Source organism: Sardina pilchardus, chromosome 15 (assembly GCF_963854185.1).
Source record: "Sardina pilchardus chromosome 15, fSarPil1.1, whole genome shotgun sequence".
Taxonomy (NCBI): Eukaryota; Metazoa; Chordata; class Actinopteri; order Clupeiformes; family Clupeidae; genus Sardina; species Sardina pilchardus.
This window is the reverse complement of record NC_085008.1, coordinates 14909800-14921760: the sequence shown is the minus strand read 5'-3', so window position 1 is coordinate 14921760 and position 11961 is coordinate 14909800. Positions and strand designations below refer to the sequence as shown.

The window sequence follows — 11961 nt, the reverse complement described above, 5'->3', positions numbered from 1 at the left end:
GATATGCTGATCTTTCTTCCTGTGTTTTACATTGGTTACACACAGTCTGTCAACTTTCCACACTATATTTACATAAGTTCAAATGCTTATTTATCTCAGCATGCCAAGAATTATAGAGGCCAAGTCAGTCAAGGTCAACTGTCTAGCACAGCCCTCAAAGCCAGACGATATTTATTGCCGTTAGAAAAGAACGCAAGAGCCGCAAAACATTATTTTCTAACATGATCTGACTATCACGACTAATAAAACAGATGTGGATATCGCTAATGTCAAAAGGAATTAATTGTTCTTTCTATAAAGAGTGTAACACTAATACCCACCTGATGCATTTTCCATTCCCATGTAGTTTGGTGGTTTTGTAACCCTATCTGGTGTATGCTCAACTGATAAGGCACAAAACAATACACAATACATTGGGACAAATATGCATAAGGAATGGTCAGTAGTCAGAAGCAAAAACAGTCAAAGCAAGACAGTGGCCCTTTAAGGGATAAAAAAGAACTAGACTCCAAAAGAGGGAGTGTGAGAAGGTGTGTACGTGTACAGTCAGACAGACTGAGAGAGCGAGAAAGAGAGAGAGGGAGAGAAAGAGAGGGAAGGAGAGAGAGAATGCATTAGGCACTAAGACTCATTCCTCTTTGGCTAAAGGCTAATGCAATTGCTACAATAAAGCAGTCTCAACGGAGCCTGGAAAAAAACAGGGGGGGGGGGGGTGGTAAAGAGGGTGGGGCGAGGGAGGAGAGAGAGAGAGAAGGCAGCACTGATTGCAAGTCTCAAATGGAAAGTGGATCTCCCGGGACTCCCAGTTAAAAGTCTCTCTCTCTCTTTCTATCCCTTTTACTTCTCTCTCTCTCTCTCTCTCTCTCTCTCTCTCTCTCTCTCTCTCTCTCTCTCTCCCTTCCCTTTTCTGCCTGAGCGGATTGTGGAGAAGCCTGTGCCTTGTCTGGAATGATTCATCAGGTTGAGAAAGACACCAGGATAGCACTCAGCCTACCGGGAGTGTTCACACCACACCTGACCCCTCTCTCCCTCTCTCTCTCTCTCTCTCTCCCTCTTTCTCTCCCCCTCCCTCCCTCGCTTGATGCCGGGCAGGGGAGGCAACAGAGAAGGACGATCCGAACGGTGCTCCCATCCCCACACAACAAACGGAATAGTGGTGGACGGGAACATTACGCATTTCTCATGGAATCTGAAGGCGTGAACTGAACTCTGCCTCACTGTTCATATCCTCATTTGAACTTGGCGCAGTGTGGTAACAGCACGTAAAATCTACGGTGAGTGAATGTGTTCCCTCTCTCAGTAGTCTTTTCCTTCTTCTGTGTCTGTTTTCACAAACTGCTGGACAGTAAGTACAACTTTGCAGAGTGTGTCTGTTATTTTGCGCCCAGAGCGGTTGTTTCCTTTCTGGACACCAATGAAGTTTCACTCTCAGGTGGCCGTCTGAAAAACATGTCTGAAATGTCAATAACATTTTCACAGACTTGTTTTGAGTCCCAGACTTGGTCTGCTTCACAGAGGGAGTTATTCACAAATAGTAAGAGAAAAGTAAGACATTTTGTCTCGTTTATAATGAGGCCATAACAAAAATGTTGATGATGTCTTCTGCGAGTTGGACAAGGAAGATAATATCTTGCATGCAGGTCCAACATCTCTAAACTGAATTTCTTAATTGTGAATTTTGAATTTCTGAATATTCCTCTGGCGTCTTCGCAAAGAGGGAACATATCTTTGGCTAAGTACTTTAATGTAAGCTGAAAGGCATCATAAGTTGTAAACCAAAGATCCTATAGCAATTAGCAAAATGACTGGTGTCGTCTTACTCTTTTTGTGGTTCTTCTGGGATGGCCTCAGCAGCATCTCAACATGTTTTTTTCGGGTTAGTTTGAGCTGACATCCTGATCCTCCCTGCCAGCGTCTCTGTCAGAGCCCACATGGGAGGTGCCAGTGAGGCTGCAACACAATCCTCAGTCTTAATTACACGATTACCACAAAAATGATTGTCACCGAGATGAATGCACAGGCAACACGGACGGCGTATCGCCACCCTATGAGCTGGATACCAGTCCAATTAAATGCCTGGCCATCTGTAATATGTCTGATGGGGAAATAAAACAGGCACTTAGTGTAATTTGGTGAATCAGAGACAACGACCAACCTGTTCGCACTGAAGGCAGTGGAAGGACATGACCGTCCCGTGTAATGTAATTCATGAACGAGATGTTCTCATTAAGCTTTATGGTGGAGTCGTATGACTCAGAGGTTAGAGTGTGATAATATGGACGCGTATCTCAGGCGCTGCAGCTGGAGACATCTGGGAGACAGATTGCATGTTTGATTTGGGCGGGTGACTCCCAGGCTGTGGCCCATGATTGATACTGTGTATATATAAACAATTTGGGGTTTCAAGTATGTATGCAAGTGTTCTTTTTCTATCATGAACCACATCGAATGTTAATATATGGTTGCTTTTTTTGACAGATTACTAAAAGGAATTAGTCTGTGATTAACGTGTCACAGTGCTGTGTTGTGAGCTTACATTTCGCATATTGAATGAGCACTAGTCAAGTTATGAGCACTTATTGGGCAGGATTGAGACAGGGAGCTTGTAGACTTCTCTCCTTAGACTCTTCTGAACAGACAAGTAAAACACAAAACTCAGTCTTCAAAGTGGTGCGTTTATCTTATAGTTTTCCAAAATTTTCCATTAACACTGAACAGTGTTACTGTAAGTCCTCCTATAAGCACATTTCTACCACAAAACATCACACTCAAATAATAAATGAATGTGTCGTAGTGTAGTAGTGCACTTTCCAAACTCCAGTTTTAAATAGCAATGTTTCAGTTGATATTCAGACCTTGTCTCTGACCCTCTGCATGTGCCCAACACTATGAGTCACCCTCTATTCATTTCAAAGCGGGCTGGTGCCGTGAGTAGGGCTCTCACACTGATGTGAGATAGCAGCAGAAGGCGCCCACTGAGGCTGACCTTTCCATGTGTTGACCATTTGTTGACCATTGTGAGGTAAACACATTCTGATAGCTAATCGCTGCGCCTCCATAAAGTTGGATGGTGTAACTGAAATTGGGCATGGCAAAGGGGGGGCGATGAATTGGATGTGAAACTGGCACAGGGGCTCGTAGATCTCAGGGACCTGTGAGCGTCTGCTTTGTAAACAAATAACTTGGCCCACTATTTGCAAATGTGGTTTCAGCCTATGGAGGGAAAAAATCTCGTAGTGAGGCATGAATATTTTTTATTGGCTGAATCCTGGTTGGCTTTCGTGAAAAAAAAAGAACTGCTTCCTGACCCATAAGTAAAGTGCCAGCCCGCTTAATTTGCCTTTCCACATAGGTAAATCATATGTGCGAAGGTATGGAAATAGGCCTGTCCCAAACTCTTCCAGAAATCTCAAGCTGTGTGCAGATATTGTTCTATGTTAATTTCTACTCTGCTCTCCGGCCATATTTTAAGGCTGCATTGTATGTACAATATGTTGCATGCAAAGGTTCATCATGGCATGACGGTCTATCCTGCTCACATGGCATGATTTATGTCTCCGTGGACCAAGGCAACATTTTTAGCATAGTTCACTCCCGTAATTTGTCTTCATCTAATGCTTTGCTGGCATTCCACAGACGTGCTTCCTGCTGCTCCTTCCTTGTGGTAGCGTGAGATGCTCACATGTTCGTCTCAGTGCATGATAAACACAGTATGAATTCACGATTCCTCTGGGAAAGAGGGTCTTACATATTAACACAAACTGAGACATACATTTCCCCTTCTGGAAAAATTCTGCACCATAGTGTCAGCTAAAGCTACCCTGTTATATACCGTGGAGGATTTCAGCAATTTCCTGCATAATGCCAGCAAGGGCTGCTTGTCGTGTGAAAAACAATGCATGGAAACGTCTTCAGCCGTGACAAGGTTTGTGACTCTGGTTTAGTCTGCGTTTACCTTGCACAAAGTCTTCTCATCTCTCAAGCTGCAGCTCATTCACTACTTTCCATGAACAATCACAGCATTTTGCGGTTACCGGCAGGGTGGCCTTGGAATTTTCCAAGGAAGGAAAATAGCTGTGATAAACATAGCACTTTTCAGTTGACTGCAATAGTGTTCGATCTGAAAATGTTCTCTTCTTCCCGCCATCTCCTGTTCTGATCTGTTAGCTTCACTGTGGCAGTTAGGCGACAAAGACGTCTTTTACACCTCCACAGTAGGAATTGGCAGCAGAATTCTGAAATGCCAGTCTTCGAAAGAACTCGCACAACAGTTTGAAGCTTATCATAATAATAATGTCCATCACTCTGATCCTAAAATAGGATTCTACGAACACTTTGACATCACATAGTAATGTGAGAATCTGCAAAAGTTCATTCTGACTTGGAGCGTGCACCATTACCCACTGGAGTCTCGTGCAGTGTAATTGATTTATTTCTGCAAGTCGATCAAGAAGGAGGATGATAGGCCTATTTATATCCACACCATTTCCAGTGGTGGTAAATCTCTGCATGGGCTGAACATCTCTGTCTTTCATGAGGTGTAGGTTAAGATGATGTTTTTTCCTCTCTCTTTCCCCATAGGGCGAGAGCAGCCACAGGTCACAGCTGGACTGCAGCTGGGGGAGCATCTGGTGCCTCAGTCTGGCGATGATGGGGAGGGTTCCTGGCACCGTGATTTGGTGGACAAACATAAACAAAAATCACATTGCCAGGGATTTCCACCCCTTCATTGCTTTCCAGGTGTGTGTGTGTGAGAGAAGAGGACGCTCGCTGTTGGCATCGGCGTGTCCTCCTCCCTGGGGCACATGGGCACACACCCCTCGGACTCTCTTGGACGTCGGAACAAGTGGCATGACGAGGACAAAAAAAGGTTGCACTGCTCTAAATGAATATGGAGGAGGTCACCCATTTGGCGGAGATTTGAAAGATACCAGGCTGAAGCTACGGCCTTATTAACCCAAACCCAAACCCAAACTTGGGATCTGTTAGCTGCCAAAACATGCTTATTTGCATTATATGAGAATTGAATTTTACAGATGTGAGATTTGGGTAAATAACACATTTAATCCGTAGGAGCGCGGAATGACTGTGAAATAGGTCTGTTCCTTCTCAGTGGTGGGGGACTTCTCACTAGATTTACTATTGAATGAGCGTAAGCTATTATGCTGTGCAGCACAGTGTGAAGTTTATGGAACAGGCAGCTACGATTGTGATGAGTGCGCAATGTCTGCCCCTCCATACACAATATTACTTTAACCAGCTCCACATCACCACCCACAACCCATCCACAATCACACTCAACTGTACAGCGCACGCAGGCGAGCTGTACATCACAGCTGGTGTAGCGCTCTCTCCTCCGTATCTCCATAGGTCACAACACATCCTATAACATCACTTGCTAAAGGCACAGAGCTTAGCTGATTGGTGAGCATTGATCCCTAAAACATACTGTTCACAGTGGCTAAGTTCAGTGCCTGCAGTGAAATAGTTGATAGGATGTTTTAAGAGGCCGTGCCGGAGAGCCGCTCGCCTCGTTGTAAAAGAAGAAGGCAGAGTTAATCACAGGGCTGCAGGAAGCCCACTCACTGATGTGGGCTCGGCGTCAGCGGCGGCGGCCGTGCCGCGCACATTTCCTATAAAGACCGAAGGAATGCTCTGCAAATGTCAAGCCAGTTGCGGCATGCAGTGGGCCCGTCCCCTCCAGTCAGCGCCCAGCCTTGAACGAGGCCATTCATTTATGGGGATAAAAAAAAATGGACACGCCCCACTTTTCCTTTTCCTGGAGTGTTTCATGGCGTCCTCTGACTAATGGATCGAGCTTGATGCGCAAGCAGCTTCACTTTTGTGATGGAGTTGCCCATTTCTGCTGCTCTGCGAGCCGCACAAAGACAGAATAAACATGCATATGTTTTGTATGCACACCCTGCCTTTTCCCTGCCCATCTCTGTCTCTGTGAAAACACCTCTGAATCATTTTGTTGTCATTACCTCACCTAGTAGCAATACCACCCTGCACTTTGGTACACGCATCCCATTTAATGTGTCCGAAAGAATTGTGCAACAGCCTGTACAAAGGGCCTTCGGTTCACTTGCCTCTGTTTTTCCCCATCCTGAGCTCAGAGGGCTGTGCGTGAATCCACCGTGAACCGGGTTATGACCTTCTGTGCCTACTGAACTGGTATCAGTGTGTCCTCAAAATACTGGCTCAGTTCAGCAGGAACAGGAGTGCGGCCTACTGCTCCCACATCAGTCCCACCACTCATCATCACTGGCCGGAGTGCCACGCGACCACTGCAAGCAGCCGCAGAAAGGTCAGGCGAGTTCAGCTATTTGCTTGGCCGAGGGCCAGCGAGGTTCAAGTCATATAATTGGCCGCTCCGATCTGTGCATTCCATTTGGCGGTTCTGACCCCTAGACATAAAGGACAGTTCTCATAGACGCGGCCCTGATAAGAACATGAATATTTTAAATGAATATTTGATTAGGTGTGTGACGGGGACTCAGAGCTGGCTTGTGGGTTGTGATGAATTATCTGCAAACACATGCCGTTTTGCTTCTTCACAAGGCCTTTAAAGATCACATCAGTATCCACTTAGTTTTATGAGAGCACAAACAGGCGTGATTTGAAAGACGTCTCAGACCTAGCCATGAACTGAAGGTCTTTGTGGAATAATCCTTTGGTCAATGTTTGTACAATTGTTCTTCACACAAGATGTCACAATTTTCAAAAAACTGGAATGTGTGCAATGTGATCTCATGTTCTTTTACGGAAAAGATTATGTCAAATTACTGTTGGTGAACTTCAGATAAACTTTTCTTGAATTGACTCCCATCCAATTTTCTCTCATTACAATTTTCTTGAGTAAAACCAAAGATCCTTTTCAACCGTCTCTGGTAAACAAAACATTTTAAATGTACAATGTATCAGTGTTGTCAAATCCATTTTCCCCAGGTATATTAAATTACGTGAGAGTCATACTACCATCTATGGTCAAGTTTCACATTAGCCTACTTCTTTCATATTTTCTGCCGTACATTTCTTTTCTTGTTTTGGAAAATGTATTTTTCTCTCTTAATTGCACTGTTACAATTCACTGCATGCTCAGTTGGCTTGGCTCATCATCTGTCTCCTCTGCTGTAAGTGCAGCTGCCAGCCTCTACTTTCCACTAGACAATTGCAGATTTTCAAAGGAAGCTGTGAATGAATGTGGAGATTCCCCCCATGCTCCATGTCCTCATCTGCTACTTGCTCGGGTGACTTGGTTCGAAAAAGAGGAACAAGAACAAGTCCACTTTTGTACCTGTGGATTCTCTTCATTGAAACAGCCGATGGAGGTGACTCCAGACTCGACTCCAGCTTTGGTCCAGATTTATGGTTTGGTTAAAATCCTTTTCATGCAGTAACTTTCTAGTGTCAGTTTCACATTTTACCACTGAAGAGGGGCGCAATAAACCCACTTCTGGTGGTTTAAGTGAAAGCCCAAGGTTACTTCATCCCCACGACACTTCCTCTAGCTCACTAGCATATTAGAGCTAGTGAGGAAGGAAGGCCCAAGGGCCATCAGACATGTACTTCCAGCTCAGGCATCAGTTCCATGATAATCTTCAGTCCCTCTTTCAATTTAAATGTGCACCATCACAATCTATCTTTTGTGCTGTTCCCATGTGTGTGTGTGTGTGTGTGTGTGTGCGTGTGTGAGTTTCTGTCTGTGAGTATGTGTTCAACACGGCTGTCCACCTGATGAGACCTGCTTTGAGTCCTGCTGATTTACAGTCTGAAAGTGCAGTCTTTTGTCTTCATCTGCACATCTTCATTACTAAGTGGTGTAGTCTCTACGTGACACGCAGAACTATAGCAGTATACCCACTTAAAAAAGAATCACCATCTCAGTATACCCACTTAAAATAGGCAAGGATATTATCGTTTAGCGTTAATCACGGTATACCCATGCAGTTTACAGCTACATCACTGTATATCCACTACACCACTAGATCACACCACTACCCCCCCACCCCCACCCCACCATCCCACCATATACACTGCAAATGGTCAACTTAAAACTACTGTTGTCCTATGTAGCCTATAATAGCACTGCTAGCAACATAGCACGTTTAATTAACGCCTTCATCATACAGTATGTGTAGGCTGATAGGCCACACCTAAACAGACGCCATAGCTGCATTAATCTTTTGCTTGTTTTTCTCCTTTGCTATTTTTCTTACCTGATGCCTTGACCCTTTCTTGTCCTGTGCTTATTTGCCATTCCACCAATGGTCAATATGTAACTAATTAATTTTGGCATGCAGGTTTTTTAAAAAAAATATTTCTCAATTCAGAAAAAGAATGGTAGGCTATGACTGACTTTAGCTGACTAATTGCTTCAGTTGTGTGATATTCCCTGCTCCCCTGCTCCAGTAGGGAGGGAGACCCACAGCCGTCCCTCCTCCTTTCCCTTCTCAATGTCTATGTGTGAGAACTCAGCGGCAAGCGCGGGCACCTGAAAAGTAGCTTAGGGCGCCCATTCCCCACACGGTGACAGGTGATTGACGCGCAAATGAGCGATAGAAAACTAATTAGCGCAAATGCCCATACTACATGATGAAAAATCGCCCCTGTCTTCAGCTGTTCTACTGGTCTCAAGTTCCATGTCTCCCTTATACTTCTCCTGCTCTTGCACATCACTCCCACGTCCTTGCACCAGACCTTCCTCAGTCATTTAGGCCTAAGTCCTCTGACTCCAATACTGACTCATCAACAAGCCTCATCTCCTGAGTCCCAGCCCCACCCATCACCAGTCTTCAGCCCTCCACATCTCTGGGTCCACAGGTCAACAGCTGCTGGGAATGGCTACTACCATTAACAGGCCTCATGAAGGAAATGATGTCAATGTTTAAATTCAACCTCATTTGCCAGACCTCCCTCCTTTTGAGCTCTTCATGTTAGCACCAGTGCTGACCTCACCCATCTGGATTCTGGCCACTGTTTCACATTTTCGCATGGCAGCAACGGCTCTACCATCCTGTTTCGTTTTGACCTCCTGCTGGCTGGATCATCACTGGCTGCAGGCTGTTCTTTTCGTCACAAGACGGCCCAAAGATGACAGAGCAGTGACGGTGGAGCACTCATCAGTGCTGCCATCAGCTTCAGGTCTTCTCTGCCCTCTATAACCTCTCTGAGATCAGTCAGCCACAGCCTGCATTCTGTATCTGCAACATCACTGCTCTGAAGAAACCACGGCAGTGCCCAATTCTAATCTGTCCCTTATCTAATCTGTCCCTCCTCGTGTGCATCTCCTCCCTTTCATCCCCTATTTCCACCACATAATTTATCCACCCACCCTTTGCATCCACCAGTAACCACAGTCTTACCACTCCCTACTTAGCTAGAAGCTGAATCATCCCCACTCCTTTTGCCACAGCAAATGCCCTGCTCCATTTCCCTGCCACCAGTGGCTTCATCACCTTTGCATCTTGCACCTTTGCCTTCCTACCACCTGTGAACCATTGTTGTCCTTTCTTACCCTTTCCCAATTTCATGTCTTCTTGAATACTAACATTTAATAATAACGCTCTACAGATTGACCTGGAGGAACTTGTGATCAAATTACTCTTGCAGTTTATTAACTGTCCTCCAGTTCACCTGTAGCTCTGAGCCAACAGGCATATGATTGCTTTTGACTTTGCTGTATTTTTCCATTCCAGAAGGCTATTGTATTTTCATTCTTCTTGAAAACAGATTAATGAATTATTAAACTGATCCTTGCTATTTAGTGTTCTTACTCTTATCTTCCTTGTCCTGTCACTCAGTCATGTTAGTTGAATGAGTTCAAAAATATGTGCGCTAAGTTCATTCACTTGTCCCTACAAGTATCTGAGTCATCCACACTGCTTATATTAAACAACTTTTTTTGATCCCATTTATCCACAGTGTATTCAAGCCATTCAGTTTAGGTTTTCCATCTTGGGCTAATAATAATAATAATAATAATTCGCCTTTATTGTCTCTTCAGGAGACAAGAGAGGGTGTGGTTTACAATGTACAAAAAAAACAACAAAAACAATTTTAGACAAGACTTAGGTACCACAGAGAGAACACACAAAAAACATAAAATACATACTGAACATGGAAACATGGAAACACAGATATACACCACAGCAGACAGCCATTTTTCTCTATTTCTCTTATTAACCTAAATGTTTTCTCTTAGAAGTACACTTTACAAGACATAACCTTTACAAAGCCAATTTGATGGTGAATTAATATTTCGCCTAGCAGCTTAGCCCTAGCCAGCCGCTAACAAAATAACCATGCAACTTCAGAAATAATCGACCCGAAGACATCTTGCGAGTCATGAAACATTAGCCTACCTTGTCAGTATAGCTCTTTGGAGATTTTTGCCTGTTGTTAATCCTTTGCTTCCACAACAAACGTATTTCCCTGGTGTACAGGGGCAAGGAGCCATGAGAAGTAGGCTATTTACAACGGCAGAGTGAAATATAAATATATTGTGACTCGAGGGGGAGCTCTACAGTCCTTGTGCTTTAAATCTGAGATTCTGTAACATCTCAAATGCTACCATTATTAGGCCTAATTGAGCATATATGAATTAATATTATGGTTGTCATCAGGGATGGGCAGTATTGAAGATACACGAATTTGAAAGAGTTTTCGTTTTTTTTCCCCAAAATACTTTATAGGTGTGTATTTTGTAGTCTATTTTTGGTGATGTGATGAAAACATAACCTCTGACTGGCGCTGATAAGAATGTTGAAATTCAGGAAGATCAAAATGTGGTGGTTACTCACACACACAGTACTGTACACTCCGTCTCACAGCAACCTCAAGTTTCTTAAGAACTTGTCGTCCTCAACCTCAAGCAACCTCAAGTTTCTTAAGAACTGGGCATCACTTTCTTGAGAACACTTCTTGATATTATTCTGCAGTGCAATATCAGGGCACACATTGACAGTGTCAGAGACTTGTCTCCACTTGACAAGTTCAGTTGAGACTTTTTTTTATGGCATCTTTGATACAGTATTTACAGTAGGCTATAAGATATAGACAGATCAGCATTTAATCTGTCAACGTTTGTAGGTTCATGCCATGTGACATACGCAGAGAAAAGCTGTTTATCTCAAACACTCAATCAGCAGATTCAGTATACTGATGAAGGAATAGATAGACAGATAGGGAAGGTTAGGAAAGTGATTTCATGGTCCTTTCCAGAGTATGTTTTATTACAAAAATCAATGTTATATTTTGATACATGGCATGACTACTGCATTGTGTAGCTTATTTTGATACACTTAAAATAGGGTATCTTATAATTTATCCCTGGCTGCCATTATAATGATTCAGAACACAATAAACGGTTTTGTGCATTACACACACACCACCAGACAAAAGGCCTACACACAGCTCATACATTACTCACTACTTTACTCTAGACACTAGGGTCACATATAGGTGCAAATAAGGACTTAGTTTCTGATTGTGCAACATTCATACAACTGTTTACCACAAGTCAACTCCTTCAAACATGGAAAAATATCTGATGAACAAATGCTTTCCTTGCTCAAATGGTTCCAAGGTAATAAGATAATGGAGGGACCTCTGACCAGTTCATTATTTTAGTTTCCATAGCGATGTCAGACCGCCTTTCTTGTTCTCCTTGATACTGACCAGACTGCGTGATGTGGCTGTTTTATGTTGTTTGATTTTCTTTTGTTGCCCACATCACTCTTCAATCAGGGTCTTTCTGGTCCAAGCATGGCTGTGGGCAGCCTTTGTAATTAGTTTAAGCTGAGCAATACCATCTGCGCAATAAAACAACAAAGCTGTGGGAAAGGACCACTATGGCCTCTGTCCTCTGTTGGCTATCCCAGGTCACGTCATGACAAAGCTCTACAGTAGAGAGACCAGTCCGTTTTTTACTTGGGTGTGTCTTTGTTTCATATTGAT

General features: G+C 43.7%; 1 long non-coding RNA gene across 1 annotated transcript; it reads left to right on the top strand.

The window, feature by feature from the left end:
* The first annotated feature begins 921 nt into the window (after positions 1-921).
* On the top strand, positions 922-6831 carry LOC134102800 (uncharacterized). Its single transcript, XR_009941555.1, has 2 exons — positions 922-1274; positions 4582-6831. It is a non-coding gene; the product is annotated as an uncharacterized LOC134102800 (long non-coding RNA).
* The last annotated feature ends 5130 nt before the right edge of the window (positions 6832-11961 follow it).